The 19,075-nt window shown below is 46.3% G+C and overlaps 2 protein-coding genes across 2 annotated transcripts in view; one reads left to right on the top strand and one right to left on the bottom strand.

The window, feature by feature from the left end:
• Positions 1 to 17,466, top strand: part of LOC147109680 (uncharacterized) — a 396,101-nt gene extending 378,635 nt beyond the window's left edge. Inside the window, exon 14 of the mRNA XM_086003764.1 lies at positions 17,002 to 17,466. The gene's annotated coding sequence lies outside the window, so the exon portion shown is untranslated. The remainder of the gene's footprint in view (positions 1 to 17,001) is intronic.
• Positions 3,772 to 19,075, bottom strand: part of LOC147109679 (uncharacterized) — a 52,581-nt gene continuing 37,277 nt past the window's right edge. Inside the window, exon 2 of the mRNA XM_086003778.1 lies at positions 3,772 to 4,665. The gene's annotated coding sequence lies outside the window, so the exon portion shown is untranslated. The remainder of the gene's footprint in view (positions 4,666 to 19,075) is intronic.

Raw genomic sequence — 19,075 nt, 5'->3', positions numbered from 1 at the left:
TTCTCTTGCAGGGCAAGCTGGCCCACAATCGCAGGCAGCAGCTACAGACTGGGGGAGGCCGTCCTGACCTGAAAGAGCTCAGTGACCTGGAGCAGCGTGTGGAGCGCATTATGGCAGGCCGGCTGATTGGCCCCGTCGCCAGTGGAGATGCCGACCCTGTTCTGGACAGCAATGGTAAGGTCATCACCTTTTTGACCTCTCTCTTTCCACTTGTGCTTCACACCAGCATCCTTTGCCACTATTGAACCAATGCAGTGCATAGCAGCACTCATGCCTCCCTCGCTGCCGCCCTGTCCTCACTCTAAAGCAACTCTTGTGCCTCCCTGCTTTCAGATGCTGATTCGCCAGGTGAGGAGGTGGCCCCTCAAGCTGCCACTGTCAGTGATTCTGAATTCGAGGAGGAGGAAGAGGAAGCCAGCCCATCAGTGCCACCCTCAGCCGAGGCAGCCCATGGCCATGATGGGGACACGTCATCCCTGGAGAGGAGCAGGGGGAAGGGTCTGAGGCTGAAGAGTGAAGCTCCGGGGCCCAGCAGGCTGCAACAACGCGGGAGGGGTGGGGAAGCTCGGCGGCCTTCTCCCCGGAGGATGAGTGCGGCCTCCAGTCCTGCTACGGTGAGCGCAGAGGAGGTGCGGCTCCTTGGTGAAATGGGCGCCCAGGCTGAGCGCAGGCACACTGAGCTCATGGCTGCAGTGGCAAGGATGCCTGACTCCGTAGAGTCACTGGCAAGGAGTCTGCAGGACTTCGCGGCAGCACAGGCTAGGAGTCAGCAGGACTTCGCTGCATCACAGGCAGCTTCCAGCCAAGTGCTCAGTCGTGCCATGCATTCACTGGCTGGTCTGATGCAGACACAGATCAGGGCCACATGGGCACTAACTGCTGCCACCCTCGCTGGATCGGCCAGGCATCGCCGGGGCCCTCGCCGCGCCGCAGCAGCCCAGCAGTCTGTGCTTCAGCAGATTGCTGCGCATGCTGCAGTGCTGGCCCGTGCGAGTGCCAGTGTATCAGCCTGTGCTCTGTCAGGTTGGCAGCATTCCTGCTGCCAACATTGTCACTCCTCCACTGCAGCTGCCATCACCCGTAGGACAGACTGCTGCCACCCAAGCAGAGTTGGAGCAGTCAGCAGCCGGGCCCTCCAGGCCCAGAGCTGGTCCAGGCCGTCCCCCAAGGGCATCTGCTGTCTCACCATCTGACCGTCAGCAGCCTTCCCCCAGCCTTGCTGCAGCCACTGGGGTCCCATTGAGCAGGGTGGGAAGGGGCCACTCGCGGAAGCGAGGCAGATCACCCTCGCAAGGGAAAAAGTAGGTGTGGCCAAATGTGTTTATATATGAAGGCCGAGAATGTTTTTTTTATATACGAAGGCCGAGACTGTTGTGTTTGTTTTTTATATGAAAACCAAGAATGTTGTGTTTTTTATATGAGGGCTGGGAATGTTGTGTTTGTTTTTTATATGAGGGCCGGGAATGTTGTGTTTGTTTTTTATATGAAGGCCGAGGATCATGGTCATTTTTGTTTAATTGTTTTTTTCATTTTCTGAAGGTTATGCGAGCCAGTTATGTCTCTGACTGTTTTTTGGGGGTTTTATCTGAATTAGTTTGTCATGCAGGAAGGGCACAGAGTTTGCACAATAAAAAAATTTCTTTATTCACATTGTCCATGTTTGCACTTTGAACTATTTGTTGCCTTGACCGGCTGAGGGTTTGCGGAGCGGCTCCATTCATGTTCTTTCATTGGCACAAGCCATTCCCTGAGAAGGGGCCTAGAACCGAGTTGCAATAAGCCGCCGACGGATGGCCCTTGCACTTTGTGCCTCCCTGCCGTCTTGGTGCTCCTCCTCCTCCTCCTCTGGTGGTCCTCCAATGTCTGCTGGCAGTGGCTGAGTCCTGAGGATAGCCAGGTTGTGCAGCATGCAGCACACTACAACGAAATGGGAGACTCGCTCAGGCGAGTACTGTAGGGCTCCTCCGGAACGGTCCAGACAGCGGAACCGTTGCCTGAGCACGCCGATTGTGTACTCAATGATGTTCCTGGTAGCTTGATGGCTGTCATTGTATCGCTCTTCAGCAGGGGTGCTGGGCGCACGGAGCGGGGTCATCAGCCAGGTGCACAAAGGATAGCCCTTGTCCCCGAGAAGCCATCCTCGTGGGTGAGCCTGGGCTTCGAAAATGTCTGCCACAGAAGTCTGGCGCAGGATGAAGGCATTGTGGCTGCTGCCTGGACAGCGGGCTTTGACAGCTAGTATGAGCTGCCTGTGGTCACACACCAACTGGACGTTGAGCGAATGGTAGCCCTTCCAGTTGCGGTAATCCTCGGCATTCTGTAGAGGTGCCCGTAAAGCCACATGCATGCAGTCAATGGCGCCCTGGACCATGGGGAAGCCCGCTATTCTTCCAAATCCCATTGCACGCTCTTGCTGCTTGTCCAGGGTCATGGGGAAGGAGATGTACTGACGTCTCCTTCTGAAAAGGGCATTGGTCACCTGGCGGATGCAGCAATGTACCGCGAACTGGGAGATGTTGGCAATGTCCCCAGTAGCGGATTGAAAGGAGCCGGTGGCATAGAAGTTGAGAGCCACCGTCACCTTCACTGCCACCGACAGAGACGTCCTGCTTTTCAGCTGTGGCTGCAGATCTCTGCGAAGCAGGTGGCAGATCTCAGTGACCACCTCCCTTCTGAATCGCAGCTTCCGAACACACTGCTCCTCAAACATGTTCAGATATGAGAACTGCTGGCGGTATACCCTGGGTGGGTAAGGCCCCCTGTGCCTACGCCTGTTGGCCCTTCTCCGTCTGGCCATGATTGGCACTCTCTCACGGCGTCTCTGAGCCCTTTGAATGCAATGCAGAAAGCCAACGTTTCCACCCATTGCAGTCCCCATTATATGTGGCGACTCAAGGCTATGGCACTGAAAATTAAATCCAAGTGCAAAGCTCTGGCCTGAAGCCAGAAGTACCTGTGCGAGCGCTGAGTCAAAGCAGAAAGCTCTCTCCTTTTGTCTCTCTCCAAATATCTGTCTCTCACACAGAAGGCTTGGCACAAAATAGCTGCCACTTATAATGCAGGAGGAGTCCCCTTTAAATAGCGCGCCCCGCAGCGACTGGGAACCGTTCCCCTCTACCAGTCGCTAGGGGCGCCAGGCGCACAGAAGGGGGGCGCCACTGAAGTTCCGGATCGGGGCGCACCAAGGGCGTTGCACCATGAAATGACGTCAGGATCTGCGCGCGCATCTGAGCGGGTGCTGCGGTTTTGCGCCGCCGCTAAATCTTGACTCAAGTTCGCAAGAAGCGCAGATCGCACCGCGCCCGGGCGCTAGCCGCTTAGCGCCCTACTTCTCCTCCTCCTAAGGCGCTAGCGGCTGGCGCTAATAACTGAATTTCTAGGCCTTTATGCTGTACTGATGCATGACAACCTGATTGAGTTTTAGTTATGTTGCTGCCCTCTGTCACATTTGTAACAAATCTATTTACTCTATATCGCACATATGATGTACTTAAGGAATGTTTGCATTTATAACATTCTTGAACAAAAAATTGTGATGCAAGATTTGGCAAAGTCTTAAATTACTTCCTGCATGAATATATTTAGGAAATCAGGACCAGGAGTAAAAGGACGTCTAACGTAGTTGAATGTTCCTGGCACTGAGATTTGCATCTTGCAGAGGGACGGGACACCATATTGTTAGTTTCTGATAATGTAAGCGAAAGGATAACACAGGACCTAGAAGAGATAAAAATAAGCTATTTAGTTAAGTAAACAGATGCAGTCTACAAGTAAATAAATATTTGTTTTATTTCCACTCATTACACAACAGTGTAGCCAACCTCACTGCAGAATGTCACAAAAAGGAAAATAGATTAAGCCCTAAGAGTAAACATATCTTTACAAAGGTTCACTTCCACATTTTTGTTTACTTCTGTATAAATATGTATAAATATCTTAAAGTCCACTGTGTTGGGCATATTATGAAGAATATATACTGAAACTATATTTTATTCCCGCATAGCCTTAGGACCGGCTTGGAAGCTTTGGGAGGACTCATCACTCAAAGGATCACCCATGTGTTGGTGCTCTGATTTGGCGGGTGGGGACGGTAGCTAGGCTTTGCCTTGCAATCCGTGCAGAATGGCCCTTAGAGAGCTTGAGAACTCTGAATATCCACATCCTGGAGCTCAAGGACAGAGGCCTGCTGGTTTTACACACCTGCATTGAGTAGTTTGATTAGGGAATCAATTGCTATATGAGCTGCTATATGAAGCCGCCATTTCAGAGGACAAGGGTGACAGAAATATAAATGATATGTCTTCCATATATACCAGGCTAAATGTACACTGTAATGCAATATGGTCATATCACCAGACTCCAGGCTAGATATTTTGCATTGCTGCCCCTAGTGTGCCCCAGGTGTGAGGCTGGGATATTGGTCAATGCATCTTAGGCCCATTGTAATAACCTTTCGCTTGCATAATATAATCCATTGAAACCCCATGTGGATGATCCAGTCATATTACAGTGTTCTGCTTCTCAGCAGCACAGTTGCCCATGTGGACTTGAATTCTGTGGCTATTGGAGTAGTGTCTTCTGCTAGTCATTGGTAGCTTTTCCTGTTGTCCTCAGAAACTGTGATGGCACCGTGCAGCAACTCAGTGCTGGATGTTGTGAGTTCATCTGTGGAGAGGCAAGAGATACTTGCATTATCATCTTTGAACTATATATAATGTGTTTATAATAACTGTTGGAGAAGAAAGCCACAACTTTACATGGTACAGAAATAATTATGGATCTGTGATGTTGTTTGAAGATTGTTTACAAGACTACTCCATATTAGAGATTTTGTAAGCATTGCTGTGATCTTACTGGTTTATGATTGACAAAATATTCAGTCTTTTTTAATCGGTTACCAGATTCAGCAGCAGATTCTGAGGTGGTGTCATGCTCACTCTTAGATTGAACAATTATGAAAAGATCTTTGGTTAAGTGATTTATGTCCTTGTTAGCCTTTGGCTTTTGTGTGCACTCCCCCCCTTTTTTTATTGTGTTGAAGTTTCACTTTAGTAGCCGTCTCATCTTATTTACTTCTTGTATACTCTTGAATATTTGTGAACTTTTTTTTGACAGTGATGGTCTGTGTTGAGTCTGTGTTTTCAATTGCAGTTATACTGAATAACAGGACACAGACCACAGAAGTAAGTAAACAGGTCTTTAGTGATTGAGGATCAGGGCTGAACTGAGATACACTTTGCTCCGCAGGGTTTATATACCGGTGTGGTCACCACCGGTACTACAATGTACAGGAGCCATCAAAAAGTAGTCCATCCTCTTAAGGTGGTACAGGTTACATACACGACAATTCTTCCCCTTTTAGCTTAACAGTGTACACCCCAAATTAAACATTACATGGATAACATATATACAATTTACACACAAAACTGTTCAAAGATTCAGTCTCTGAGGAGGCCTCCTGATCCGGCCCGGATAACGCCTTTCAGGGGTCTCTGGTTCTCGTTGCTGGAGTGACTCATCCACTTGATCTCCTATGGATTGAACATCATCATGTACGTTCGAGTCTGAGGTAGATGCTACAGGCTCAATAAATTCTTCCACTGGTGTCTCTGCCGTAGACATGGGGTCGACCCTTGTTCTTGATTCCACAAGTTGGTCAGCATGACGTCGTATTACGTTCTCTCCAACGTCTACCATGTCCATCAAGGGTCCTTGTCGTGCACGAATTGTTCCAGGTTGCCATTTATCATCCCTATAGTCCCTGGCCAACACTGGTTGTCCTATTTTGAAACTACGAGTGGCCTTGTTATTTACATGCTGGAATTGCTTGTTTTCGACTTCCCGTCGCACATTGGGTTTTAACAAATCCAACCGTGACCGCAACCTTCTGTTATAGAACATTATGGCAGGGCTTTGATTTGTCACTGCATGCGTGGCGTTTCGATACGCCATCAGGAAATTGTCCACCTTGTGTTGTAGTGGAATATGGTCTTCACTCATGGCCTTTATCGCCTTTTTGAACGTTTGTACAAATCTCTCGGCCAACCCATTTGTAGCCGGATGATATGGGGCAGATGTATAGTGTTTCACCCCATTCTTTTTCATGAATTTCTGGAATTCTTCTGACACGAACTGTGGTCCGTTGTCTGAACATATTTGCTCCGGCAACCCATTCCTTGCAAATATGGTTCTTAGAACTGCGATCGTCTTCTCAGAGGTAGTGGTCGACATCTTAATCACTTCTGGCCATTTAGAATGTGCGTCTACTGCTATCAAAAACATGGAATCCATGAATGGACCTGCAAAGTCGATATGCACACGTTGCCATGGGGCTGAAGGCCATTCCCACGGATGCAGCGGTGCAATTGGAGGTGCATTTTGAACTTTTTGGCACCCTGAGCAGCTTTTAGTCAGATCCTCTATTTGTTTGTCGATATCTGGCCACCACACATAAGCCCTAGCAAGGCTTTTCATCTTGACTCCCCCCAGATGACTTTCGTGCAATTCTTTCAGAACTCTCTCTCTTAATTTAGGAGGAATAATCACCCTTGTTCCATACATCAATGTTCCTTGACATACGGACAGCTGTTCTCGTCTGGCTGAGAATGCTGGTAACAGTGGTTCGCCATGTGCTGGCCATCCCTTCACTGTCAAGTCGTAGACCCGAGACAGTGTCGGGTCATTTCGGGTCTCTCTCTCAATACCCGCATTGGTGACTGGTAAGCATTCGATGATGGTCGAGTGAAATATCTCGACAGGGTCAACTGCCGGTGCCTCTTCCACTGTAGGTAGTGGCAGGCGCAACAGCCCATCAGCATTACCATGTTGCTTTGTACCTTTGAATTCAATATCATATTGATGTGCCCCTAGGAAAAGGGACCATCTCTGAAGCCTCTGCGCCGTCATTACCGGAACACCCTTCTTAGGGTTGAAAATAGAAACCAACGGCTGGTGATCTGTCAGCAGCGTAAACTTTTGGCCTTGCAGGTAATGGTTAAATTTCTTAACTCCCCACACGAGGCTGAGAGCCTCCCTATCTATCTGAGCATAGTTGCGTTCAGCGGAGGTCAATGATCTGGATGCGAAAGCGACTGGCCTTTCCGAGCCATCTGGAAACTTATGTGAGAGCACTGCCCCGATACCATATGGAAGAAGCATCACAAGCTAAGCGAATAGGCAGCGTTGGGTTAAAGTGAGCCAACACTTCCTTAGAGGTGATCAGTGCCTTGCTCTTTTGAAAAGCCCGCTTACAATCATCGCTCCACTTCCATGGTATTCCCATTTGCAAAAGAGTGTTTAGCGGGTGTAACACCGTGGATAAATTTGGAAGAAACTTGTGGTAATAGTTAACCAACCCGAGGAACGACCTCAACTGGGATACATTTTCTGCTGCAGGAGCTTTTACAACAGCTTCGATCTTGTCAGGTGACTTATGGAGCCCCTCCCGGTCAATGACGTGGCCGCAGTACGAGATTCACTTTTGAAAGAACTCGCATTTCTGGCGATTAACTCTGAGCCCATATTCTTTCAATCTGATGAGCACCTGCTCCAAATTCGCGAGGTGATCCTTATCGTTATCTCCTGTAATCAGGATGTCATCCAGGTAGCATTGTGTGCCTGGAATTCCCTGCAATACCTGCTCCATGGCCCTTTGCCAAATCGCTGGAGCCGATGCCACTCCAAAAACCAGTCTATTATACCGATATAAGCCCTTATGCATGTTGATCGTGAGATACTGACGTGATGCTTCATCAACTTCCATCTATAGGTACGCCTGCGCCAGGTCTATCTTAGTGAAGTGTTTCCCGTCAGACAGCGAAGCGAAGATATCTTCAATCCGCGGAAGCGGTTATTGCACCGTGTGAAGAACCGGATTAACAGTGATCTTGAAATCGCCACAGATGCGAACCTTCCCAGGTTCCCCCGGCTTGTTGCTCAACGAACGCTTCATGACAGGAACAATGGGTGTAGCCCATTCGCTCCAGTCCACCTTGGACAGCACCCCTGAACGTTCTAGCCCTTCCAGCTCTGCTTCCATAGCAGGTCGTATCGCATCTGGCTTTGAAAAATTTTGGGTTTGCATGTTCTTCAACCTTGATGGTTGCCGTAATTCCTTTCAGTGTTCCAAGTCCCTGTTGGAACACCTCCTTAGCATCGTCTAAGATTTTGGACAGTCGTTTAGGTTTGATGTCGTCCTCCTTACAGGCATCTACAGTCAGTGCTTGTATGGAATGCCAGTCCACATTTATTCTCCGGATCCATTCCTGTCCCAGTAGTGGCGGACCTCCATCAGGTAACACATACAAGTCCATTTTCTGACTTTCTTTACCATTGTAGACCACGTTTACTTTTATCTTTCCTTTGGGGTATACTATTTGCCCTGTGTATGTTTTCAATACAATCTCCGTATCCCTCAGGGGAATGTGCGAGAATAACCTTTTGTAATCTTGCTTATTCATGACCGTTAATGCCGACCCAGTGTCCAATTCCATCTTCACTTGGACTCCTGCTATCCGAAGCATGACCCAGATAGTTTGGTGGTCTGCTGTGTTACCCACATTATGTATTTTCAGACAACCCAGTTGCTTACTGCTGGAGTCTGAATCCGTATTCTGTTCATCCGAACTGTTCTCTTGTCACCTTGTGTACTTTTTTGTACTTCTCCTGCGGTGACTTTTTGCTGCTGGTCTTCTTTCCTGACCGGCATACTGTCGCTATGTGACCAAGTTTGCCACATTGCCTGCATTCTTTATCTTTGAACCAGCACTGGTTCTGGTCATGCGTTGTCCTTCCACAACGATAGCACTTTACTGTGCCAAATGCCATTTCATTGGTGCTGAATTCCAATGGCCTTTGCTGTATCTCTGCAGCGCCCCGTGCTGCTGCCTCGTGGGATGCTGCAATGCTGAAAGCTTTGTCCAGCGTAAGGTCCTTTTCCTCTAGCAGTCGCTTCTGGGTTCCTTCCCTTAGGAGCCCACACACAAACTTATCTCTCAGTACGTCTGCTAGTCCTGTTCCAAACTGGCAGTACTTTGATAACTTGCGCAGTTCTGTTAGGAATTCAGCATTGCTTTCTTCTTTAAGTTGAATTCTTTTGTAGAATTTAAATCGTTCCGCTATCAGCAGCGGCGTGGGGTTTAAATGCTCCTGCAGGATAGTAACAATATCCGCAAAATTCTTCCCTACTGGTTTGTCTGGTGTTACAAGGTTCCTTAATAACCCGTACGTCTTCGCACCCATTGAGTTTAATAGGGTTAGTGCTTTCTTATCATCTGGTACCTCATTCGTTGTACAGTAAACTTCGATGCGTTCCACATAAGTGGCCCAATCTTCCACATCGTTATCAAAAGCGGTGATGTTTCCCGTTTTTGGCATCCTTGCTGAGTTTCACCTTTCCCTTCGGATATTATTATTATTTTTTTTTTTTTTCTATTTAAGATGGCGGCTTTTCCCGCGCTTGTCTTCCCCCGCCGACTCAAAATGGCGATTCCCGTGCTGTTGCCGTCCACGCCTCCCAGCGGTCCTTTATTTTCCCCTGCGCTGCTGCTCTTGTTCCCCGCCGCTCCCGCAGTCCTTGTGGCCACAAACGCTTTTCTGGCTGCTGCGCGTCTCTGCCCCGATTGCAGTCCGGCCCCTGACACCGGCTGCGGTCGTGTTCTCTGCCCTTTTCGTCGTTTTCCCTCCCCTTCTCCCACTGACAACTCTGCCGACTTCCCCCCCCCCCCCCGTGCCGCTCGATCGGGCTTACCCGCCGCTGTCGTCGAAGGGATGCTCACTGATGTTTGACTTCGTGGCCAGAAACCAACCCAGGTTCCCGATGGCCTCCCGTGCGATGCAGTGCTCAGCAGAATGTTGAGGGCGAATGCCCTTGTTCGACGCCCGTTTCTGCGGACGAAGCTTCCTTTGATGCAAAACTGCCGCTAGGTAAGATCAGACTCGTCGCCACTGTTGAGTCTGTGTTTTCAATTGCAGTTATACTGAATAACAGGACACAGACTACAGAAGTAAGTAAACAGGTCTTTAGTGATTGAGGGTCAGGGCTGAACTGAGATACACTTTGCTCCGCAGGGTGTGGTCACCACCGGTACTACAATGTACAGGAGCCATCAAAAAGTAGTCCATCACCTTAAGGTATCCTCTTAAGGTGGTACAGGTTACATACACTACAGTCTGTGCCTTTGAATGCATTCTGTTGTAGATAAACAGGAATGTTGTGTTATCGGTGGAAAAGGGTAGCCTACCATCTGTTACTATTCTCCAGTAAGCAGGTAAAATGGCTCAATTTTCTGTTTAAATGTAAATTTGCACATCTTTACAGCTTATCATTCCATCAGACGAGGTTAAAAACTGAATGGAGCTGAAAATGAGGCAGTATCTGTACATGGTTACCACCAGGTGTCAGCTGTGGCTCAGTTGGTAGCACTCTCACTGGAGTCAAAAAGTTGTGGATTCAAATCCCACTCCAGCTCTCAGTGTAGTACTGAATGCACTGTCGCAGTGCTGTCTTTCGGATGAGATGTTAAATCGAGGCCCCGTCTGCCCTCTCAGGTGGGCATAAAAGATCTCACGGTACTATTAAGAGATGGGGAATTCTCCCAGTGTCCTGGCCAATATTTATCCCTCAATCAACATCACTGAAAAACAGATGATCTGGTCAATATCACATTGCTGTTTGTGAGACCTTGCTAAGCAAAAATTAGCTGCTACATTACAACAGTGACTATGCTTCAAAAGTACTTCATTGGCTGTAAAGTGCTTTGGGCCATGCTGAGGTTGTGAAAGGCGCTACATAAATACAAGTCTTTTTCTTTCAAGCCCAACAAGTTTGAAAGCCTGATGTGTCCTAATTCAACATTTTACACTGCTACAATTTCATAACGTTTTCTCGGCTAAGAGTTCTACTGTTGATTTAATAATTAGGAATGAATTTTGTCAAAAAAAATCAATGATGCTTCATAAGTTATGTCCTTTTAGATTAAAAGTGAAAGCTTTTAGAAGGCCTAATACCACTTGGTATACAACAAGGAATTACTGCTGGGTTGAAAACTACTTGAAAATGTCAGCAACACAATAAAAAAAACACTTTTACTCTACACTCATAGTACATAAATTAAATAATCCTTGCATTTCTTGAATTCTACTTTATAACTTTTTGCCTTATTTAATGTATTTTATTCTTTACTTTAGATCTGTTGAATTATATACAGTTTTTCTGTTGAGAGAGGACAGTCATGTAGCCTGCTACCACACCTCTATCTGTCACCATTCAATAGGGAGTGTGTGAAAAGCAAATTTAGACAACTTTCTCTAGTTCTGCCCAACCTCTACTTGGTGCCTACATCAGATAGCTCGGATGATTTGTGGTGTGGAACAGTTAGGGAAATGCCAAATCCTAGAACTCCATGACACAACAGATATGGGTACTCTACTACTTACTTCCACTGAATTTACACAAACCCCCATTTGCAGCTGTTCCGTGGAAAAAGAAGCACATTTTGAAATTCCTTCGTACTCTTGGTTAAGAGCTGTATCAAATGAAGTAACGTGTAAGTAACCCACTGTTGTATTTTGAAATTTTTGACTATTTTGTCGAGGAGAGATTTGGATTTAACTTAATGACAATAAATTAAGTTCAGCTGACAAGAGATTAAATTCATACGGCATACCATGTACTGAAGGCCCTTAAACCAAGGTCCCGTCTGCCCTCTCAGGTGGATGTAAAAGATCCCATGACACTATTTGAAGAGCGGGGTAGTTCTCACCTTTGTCCTGGCCAATATTTATCCCTCAACCAACATCACTGAAACAGATTATCTGGTCATTACTTGATTGCTGTTTGTGGGATCTTGCTGTGCACAAATTGGCTGCCGCGTTTCCCTACATTACAACAGCGACCACACTTCAAATACTTAATTGGCTGAGCTCATAAAAGGTGCTATATAAATGCAAGTTCTTTCATTTTAAACAGGACAATTCCTCCATTAAATAGTGGGCGGGGGGATTTTATTGTCCATTGTTACCACCAACAGTCATCAGCGAACATCCCCACTTCTGGCCTTATGATGGAGGGAAGGTCATTGATGAAGCAGCTGAAGATGGTTGGGCCTAGGACACTGCCCTGAGGAACTCTGCAGCGTTATAACCTATAACTACTAAACATAAACTGAAGCACTGTTACCTCCAGCAGAAGTATCTACAGTACAAGCAACTGAAATCTACACGTTAGTTAGAGTACTTCATTGGCTGTAAAGCATATTGGGACATCCTGAGCTTGTAAAAGGTGCATTTAAATGTAATTTTGTTCTTTCTATGTCAGCTCGAGACAGTAGAGTTTGTTAAGGCATTCTAGTGACACCTAATATGTTGGATTGGTTTCATTTGAGCCCAACAAGGTTTGGGGTGGGGGCAGCTGTCAGGAGTCCACACGTAGGAGAGCAGCTTGATTGGCAACGCAACTGGCCAATCCCTAAGCACGGAGAGCTGGGGGAGGATTCCTGTCTAGCTGGGACACAAGCATCGTCTTCAGAAGCACATCCAAAAGATGTGCGGGTTAGGTTGATTGGCTATGATAAAAATTGACCCTTAGTGTTAGGGGGATTAAATACGTGGGGTTACGGGGATAGGGTGGGATATGTGTCGGTGCAGGCTCGATGGGCCGAAATGGCCTCTATATGCACTGTGGGGTTTCTGTGATTCTGTGAAGTCACAGAACAAGAGATCTTCTCGGTTCAGAGCCAGTCAGTTCAGTAAATACTGACTTGTAAGTCAAGCTAGACCTGTAGTAGGACATAAGCTTGCGTAAATTGTTTTTGATGTTACAAGGAGCGATAGGAATTAGATTTAATTTCAGTGAAAACAGTTGTACATATATTACATGTAAATAAACCACCTTATTAGTTTACAGTTAGCCTGATCTGACTCATCGGCCTGCTGTTCACAAGATAGGAGAAATACACGTGGGGACATGCGAGCTTCCAGTACACACTCAGTGGTTTTCATTGTTATGACTCCTGGGTCATGCTATTGTATGACTAGATATTGGGTAGTATAGGTATTCTCCATATCATGGAGAACATGGGATACTTTATTGCAGAGATTTGCAACGCTGTACCCAATAGAATATCTAGTGCAGATCTGAAATTCGTAATGCCCATATCTGATGAGAGGTAAACAAAATCATTAGAGTCTGTGGAATAGTAAACAGTCAGCAGTTTGTGTGTATGTGTGAAAGCTTTAGAAGCTGTATTTTGCGACTGGTTTAATTTTCAAATATTTTACAACATAAATACGATTCCATCTACTTACTAGAACAACTGACAGCTGACAAATCATTTCATGTCTGCTTGAAAAGCTAGTTGCCAATGTCTGGTTCTTCAAAATGAACATCTCATTACTTCAGACTTTTTTTTTGGAAGGCCTTTATTTTTATTAAAGCAGGTATGGAGTCATACCTAGCACAAAGGAAGATGGTTGTGGTGGTTGGAGGTCAATCATCGCAGCCCTAGGACATTGCTGCAGGAGTTCCTCAGGGCAGTGTCCTAGGCCCAACCATTTTCAGTTGCTTCATCAATGACCTACCCTCCATCATAAGGCCAGAAGTGGGGATGTTCGCTGATGACTGCAGAGTATTCAGTGCCATTTACAACTCAGATAATGAAGCAGTCCATGCCCGCATGCAGCAAGACCTGGACGACATTCAGGCTGATAAGTGGCAAGTAACATTCGCGCCACACAATTGCCAGGTAATCTATCTACAACATGCGAGCATCTAACCACTGACCCTTGACATTCAACGGCATTACCATAACCGAATCCCCCACCATCAACATCCTGGGGGTCACCATTGACCAGTAACTTAACTGGACCAGCCACATAAATACTGTGGCAACAAGAACAGGTCAGAGGCTGGGTATTCTGCACCGAGTGTCTCACCTCCTGACTCCCCAAAGCCTTTCCACCATCTATAAGACACAAGTCAGGAGTGTGATGGAATACTCTCCACTTGCCTGGATGAGTGCAGCTCGACACCATCCAAGACAAAGCAGCTTGCTTGATTGGCACCCCATCCACCACTTTAAACATTCACTCCCTCCACCACCAGCGCAACGTAGCTGCAGTGTGTGCCATCTACAAGATGCACTGCAGCACCTCACCAAGGATTCAGCAGCACCTCCCAAACCCGCGACATCTACCACCTAGAAGGACAAGGGCAGCAGGCGCATGGGAACAACACCACCATCCTGACTTGGAAGTATGTCGCCATTCCTTCATCGTTGCTGGAACTCCCTCCCTAATAGCACTGTGGGAGTACCTTCACCACACGGACTGCAGCGGTTCAAGAAGGTGGCTCACCACCATCTTCTCAAGGGCAACTAGGGATGGACAATAAATGCTGGCCTTGCCAACAATGCCCACATCCCATGAATGAATAAAAAAAGATTCATGGTTGCTCACTTCACACTACTGTCATCACTAGTTGAAGCCCAGGTACTGGGCTTGAATATGAATTTCTACTGGCTTTTAGAAGTTGAGAGGCACCTATTTTAACCTTTTTAATAAAAAAAATAGGAACAGTTGTAGGCCATTCAGCCCCTCGGGCCTTCTCCGCCATTCAGTGAGATCATGGCTGATCTGCGACCTAACTCCATATACTCACCTTTGTTCCATATTCCTTAATACCTTTGGTTAACAAAAATCTATGGTGTAAGTGCTACCTTCGCCAGGGCGCTAATGTTAGCACCCCAAAAAAGTTAGCGCCCCCGCAGCCGATTTTCCCAGGTAGCGCCCCGAGAGGGAGATGGGGTGCTACTGGAAGCGCCCCGCGTCCCTCTTGGGCCGCTGCGGTACTGCAGGCCTTCCTCCCCTTATTAAAGGGGAGGGGCCTGGCGCAATGTGTCCTGGTGCCCAGCTGGGCCACCAGGGATCAGGAGCACCGGCAAACGAGCCCGACACTCGAGGAATGCTGAGCTCACGGAAAGCAGCTGGCACTTCACGGGGGCCGGGGACAGCAACGGGGGCGGGTGCTGGCAGGTGGCCAGCAACAAAAATGGCTGCCTGCCACCTCCCCTTTAACTAGCGCCGCCCCGGCCGCAGGTAGGCCCCCGACCCCAGTGGACATAGCGTCCGGCAGTAAGTCGGGAGGCGCCACCCAATATTACAGCTGAGGCGCTGCGCACGGCGATGATATCATTGCCAGCGGTGCTAACAGTTAGTGCTGCCACTAACCTCCTGCTGAATTTCACGGGGGGCGTTAGCAGTGTCGCGTCCAGGCGCTAGTTTATTTGCGCCCCGTTAGCGTTAATGGGAGGTGCAAATCAACTGAATTTAGCCCCCTATCAATCTCCAATTTAAAATGAACAATTAATCTAGCATCAATTGCCGTTTTCGGAAGAGAGTTCCAAACTTCTACCACCCTTTGTGTGTAGAAGTGTTTCCTAATTTGACCCCTGAAAGGTCTGGCTCTAATTTTTGGACTATGCCCCCTAGAATCACCAACCAGCGGAAATAGTTTCTCTTGATCTACACTATCAGTTCCTCTTAATATCCTGAAAACTTCGATCAGATCACTCATTAACCTTCTAAATTCTAGGAAATACAACCATAATTTGTGTAATCTCTCCTCGTAACTTAACGCTTGAAGTTCAGGTATCATTCTGGTAAACCTACGCTGCACTCCCTCCAAGGCCAATATATCCTTCCTAAGGTGTGGTGCTCAGAACTGCTCACAGTGCTCCAGGTGTGGTCTAACCAGGGCTTTGTACAGCTGCAGCATAACTTCTACCCCTCTAAATATAAAGGCCAGCATTCCATTAGCCTTTTTGATTATTTTCTGTACGTGTTCATGATATTTTAATGATGTATGTACCTGCCCCCCAAGTCTCTTTGGACATCCACTGTTTTTAGCTTTTTACCACTTAGTAAATACCCTGTTCTATCCTTTTTAGGTCCAAAGTGGATGACCTCACAATTGCTTACATTGAAATCCATTTGCCACAGTTTTGCCCATTAATCTATCCCTTGTAATTTTATGCTTTCATCTACAATGCCGCCTTTCTTTGTGCCATAGGCAAATTTGGATATATGACTTTCTTTGCCATCTTCTAAGTCGTTAATAAATATTGTAAATAGCTGAGGCCCCAACACAGATCCCTGCAGAACACCATTAGTCTCATCCTGCCGATTTGAGTACCTACCCAATATCCCTAAACTCTGTCTCCTGCCGCTCAACCAATTTCCTAACTAGGTCAATAATGTTCCCTCAATTCCGTGAGCTTCTACCCTTAGATAACAGTCTCTTATGTGGGACTTTATCAAATGCCATCTGGAAGTCCATATAAATAACATCCACAGACATTCCCCTGTCCCACTCATTTAGTCACCTCTTCAAAAAATTCAATCAGGTTTGCCAGGCATGACTTACCTTTCACAAATCATGCTGGCTCTCTCTGATCAACTGAAAAATTTTGAGGTGTTCAGTCACCCTTTCTTTAATTATAGACTCTAGCAATTTCCCAACAATAGATGTTAGGCTAACTGGTCTATAATTCCCTGGTTTCCCTCTCTCGCTATTCTTAAAAAGCGGCGTGACGTGCAATTTTCCAATCTAAAGGGACGGTTCCTGAATCTAGAGAACTTTGGAAGATTATAGTTAGGGCATCTGCAGTGTGCTCACCCACTTCCTTTAAAACCCTGGGATGGAAACCATCTGGCCCTGGGGATTTGTCACTCTTTTGTGCCATTATTTTCTTAATTACTGTTAATTTACTTACGTTAATTTTATTTAGTCCCTGTCCCCAATTCAGTATTAGTTTCTTTGGGATTTCCTCAACTGGGATCTTGGGTTCATGTCACGCTACATGTAACCCCACCTGACGTAGAGTCATCCAGACTCAAGTCGTCGTTGGCTTGTTCTCTCTACACAGATGCGGCCGGACCTGCTGTGATTTCCAGCAAAAAAATTTTTTTAAAATTATTGTTCTTTGTTTTTTGTTTTTCATACAGACCCCAACATCTGCAACATTTGACCCCTGGTGACCCCACCTCATTGTTCTTTGATGTAATGTTTTCCTGACTGACCTGTTTGGACACCATCCACACCTTTTGATTGCTGTGATTATCTCTCTGCCGAGTTGGGATAAAGGGCAGTTAGAAAGATTACCTGTAATCATCTGGCAGTGTTCTCTGACTATATATGCTGTGCCTATATGCATCTCTTCACTTCACCTGACGAAGGAGCAGCGCTCCGAAAGCTTGTGATTTCAAATGAAGCTGTTGGACTATAACCTGGTGTTGTTTGACTTCTCACATTTCTGACAAGTGGTAGTCTGCTTTTCCCAATCTATATGAAAGTTAAAATCCCCCAGTAAAAGCACTCTGCCTTTGCTACATGCTTGTCTAATCTCTGCATTTATACAATCTAGCATTTCAGAGCTACCAGGGGGCCTATACACAACTCCCACTGCAGTCTTAGATTCTTTCCTATTTTTTAATTCAACCCATAAGGTCTCCACTGGCAGCTTACATCTCTTTAAATCCTCTCTTCTCATTGAAATGATGATTTCATCCTTAATCACTAAGGCTACTTCTCCCCCTCTGCCATTTTCCCTCTATCCTGTAGACCCTATAACCTGGTATATTTAGCTCCCAGTCCTGACTGTTTTGCAGCCATGTCTCAGTAATGGCTACCATGTCATACCCTCCAATTTGAATTGGTGCCTGCAGTTCATTCAATTTATTTCTTATACTTCGTGCATTTGTATAAAGAACGCTTATTTGGGCCACACAAACTCGCCTGTCCTTCAGCGCTGATGTTTTATTCACTCTTATTTCTCTCTCCTGGTTTAATCGCTTTACATCTTTTAGTTTTCCCTTTACCTGTAGTGCCTAAAGCACAATTTCTGACTGCTACTCTACTCTTCCTTCTTGTTTGTTTTTGAACTACTATTTGTACTGCAATTTCCCCGAGCCCTCCCCCCCCCGCCCCCATTTACTCGTTTAAAGTCCTTGTGACCGCCCTATTTCCGCTAGGACCCTGGTCCCAGACTGATTCAGATGGAGTCCATCCCAACGGTACAGTTCCTTCCTGTCCCAATACTGGTGCCAGTACCCCATGAAATGGAACCCCTCTTTCCCACACCACTTCTTTAGCCACGTGTTGTTTGGAATTTCATCATGGAAGTAGCCATCCAAATCTTAGATTTTTTTTTGCAGCGGTAGGGTGGACCAGGTAAGCATTAGCTATCTCTTTCTATCCGAATATAAAGAACAATTTTTCACCTTTATAGCTTAAAGATGAGCATCATTTCACTCCAGGGTGAGGGAACTACTTGTAAGTAAAGCATTCCTCCATAAAGACCATTGTTTTTAAAGAAAGAGAGATCTTTTCTTGTGTAGGAGAAATGCAATGCAATCTGTGCAGTACCAACAGCAGCTTTGGGAGTCTTGCCATATTGGGTCTTATGACCAGACAAGGCCCATTTTGATGATGGAGCTAGTGGTCCTATCTCCTGTGGCTGGCAGTTGTCTGAGTAGAGATTGGGATGCTACTCCTGGCACTCAAACACAAGTTGAATAGTCAAGCCCAAATCCTTATCGGTATCAAAATGTTGACGAGCATTTGTGCAACATGATTAATATCCAAAAATAGGTATGAGGCCATTCTCTGTTGAACAGAGGCAACACAACTATCATATGGTTCATGTGATCCCAACAGTTTTTAAACCTGCACAGCTTGGTTTATATATTTCTCAGAAGAGGAGACATCCCTATCGAACAGTGTTTCTGGTGGAATACAGTCTCCCCCTCCCCTGAGTGGTGATACCTTTAAAGGTGATTGATACCAGGAGTAGTTTTGAAAATACAAGACTGATGCAAGATAATACAAGGCAAATCGTGTCTGACTTAACTTGTTTGAATTCTTTGATGAGGTAACAGAGAAGGTTGATCAAGGTAGTGTAGTAGATGTCTGTATGGACTTTCGGAAGGCATTCAACAACAGGAGACTTGTTAAGAAGATGGAAGCCCATGGAATTAAGGGGAAAGTGGCAGTGTGAATGTGAAATAACAACAGAAAATG

This window comes from Somniosus microcephalus, chromosome 12 (assembly GCF_052327205.1).
Source record: "Somniosus microcephalus isolate GS21.2 chromosome 12, FLI_Smic_1.0, whole genome shotgun sequence".
NCBI lineage: Eukaryota > Metazoa > Chordata > Chondrichthyes > Squaliformes > Somniosidae > Somniosus > Somniosus microcephalus.
The sequence above is the reverse complement of the archived record's forward strand: the minus strand, read 5'-3'. Positions and strand labels throughout refer to the sequence as shown.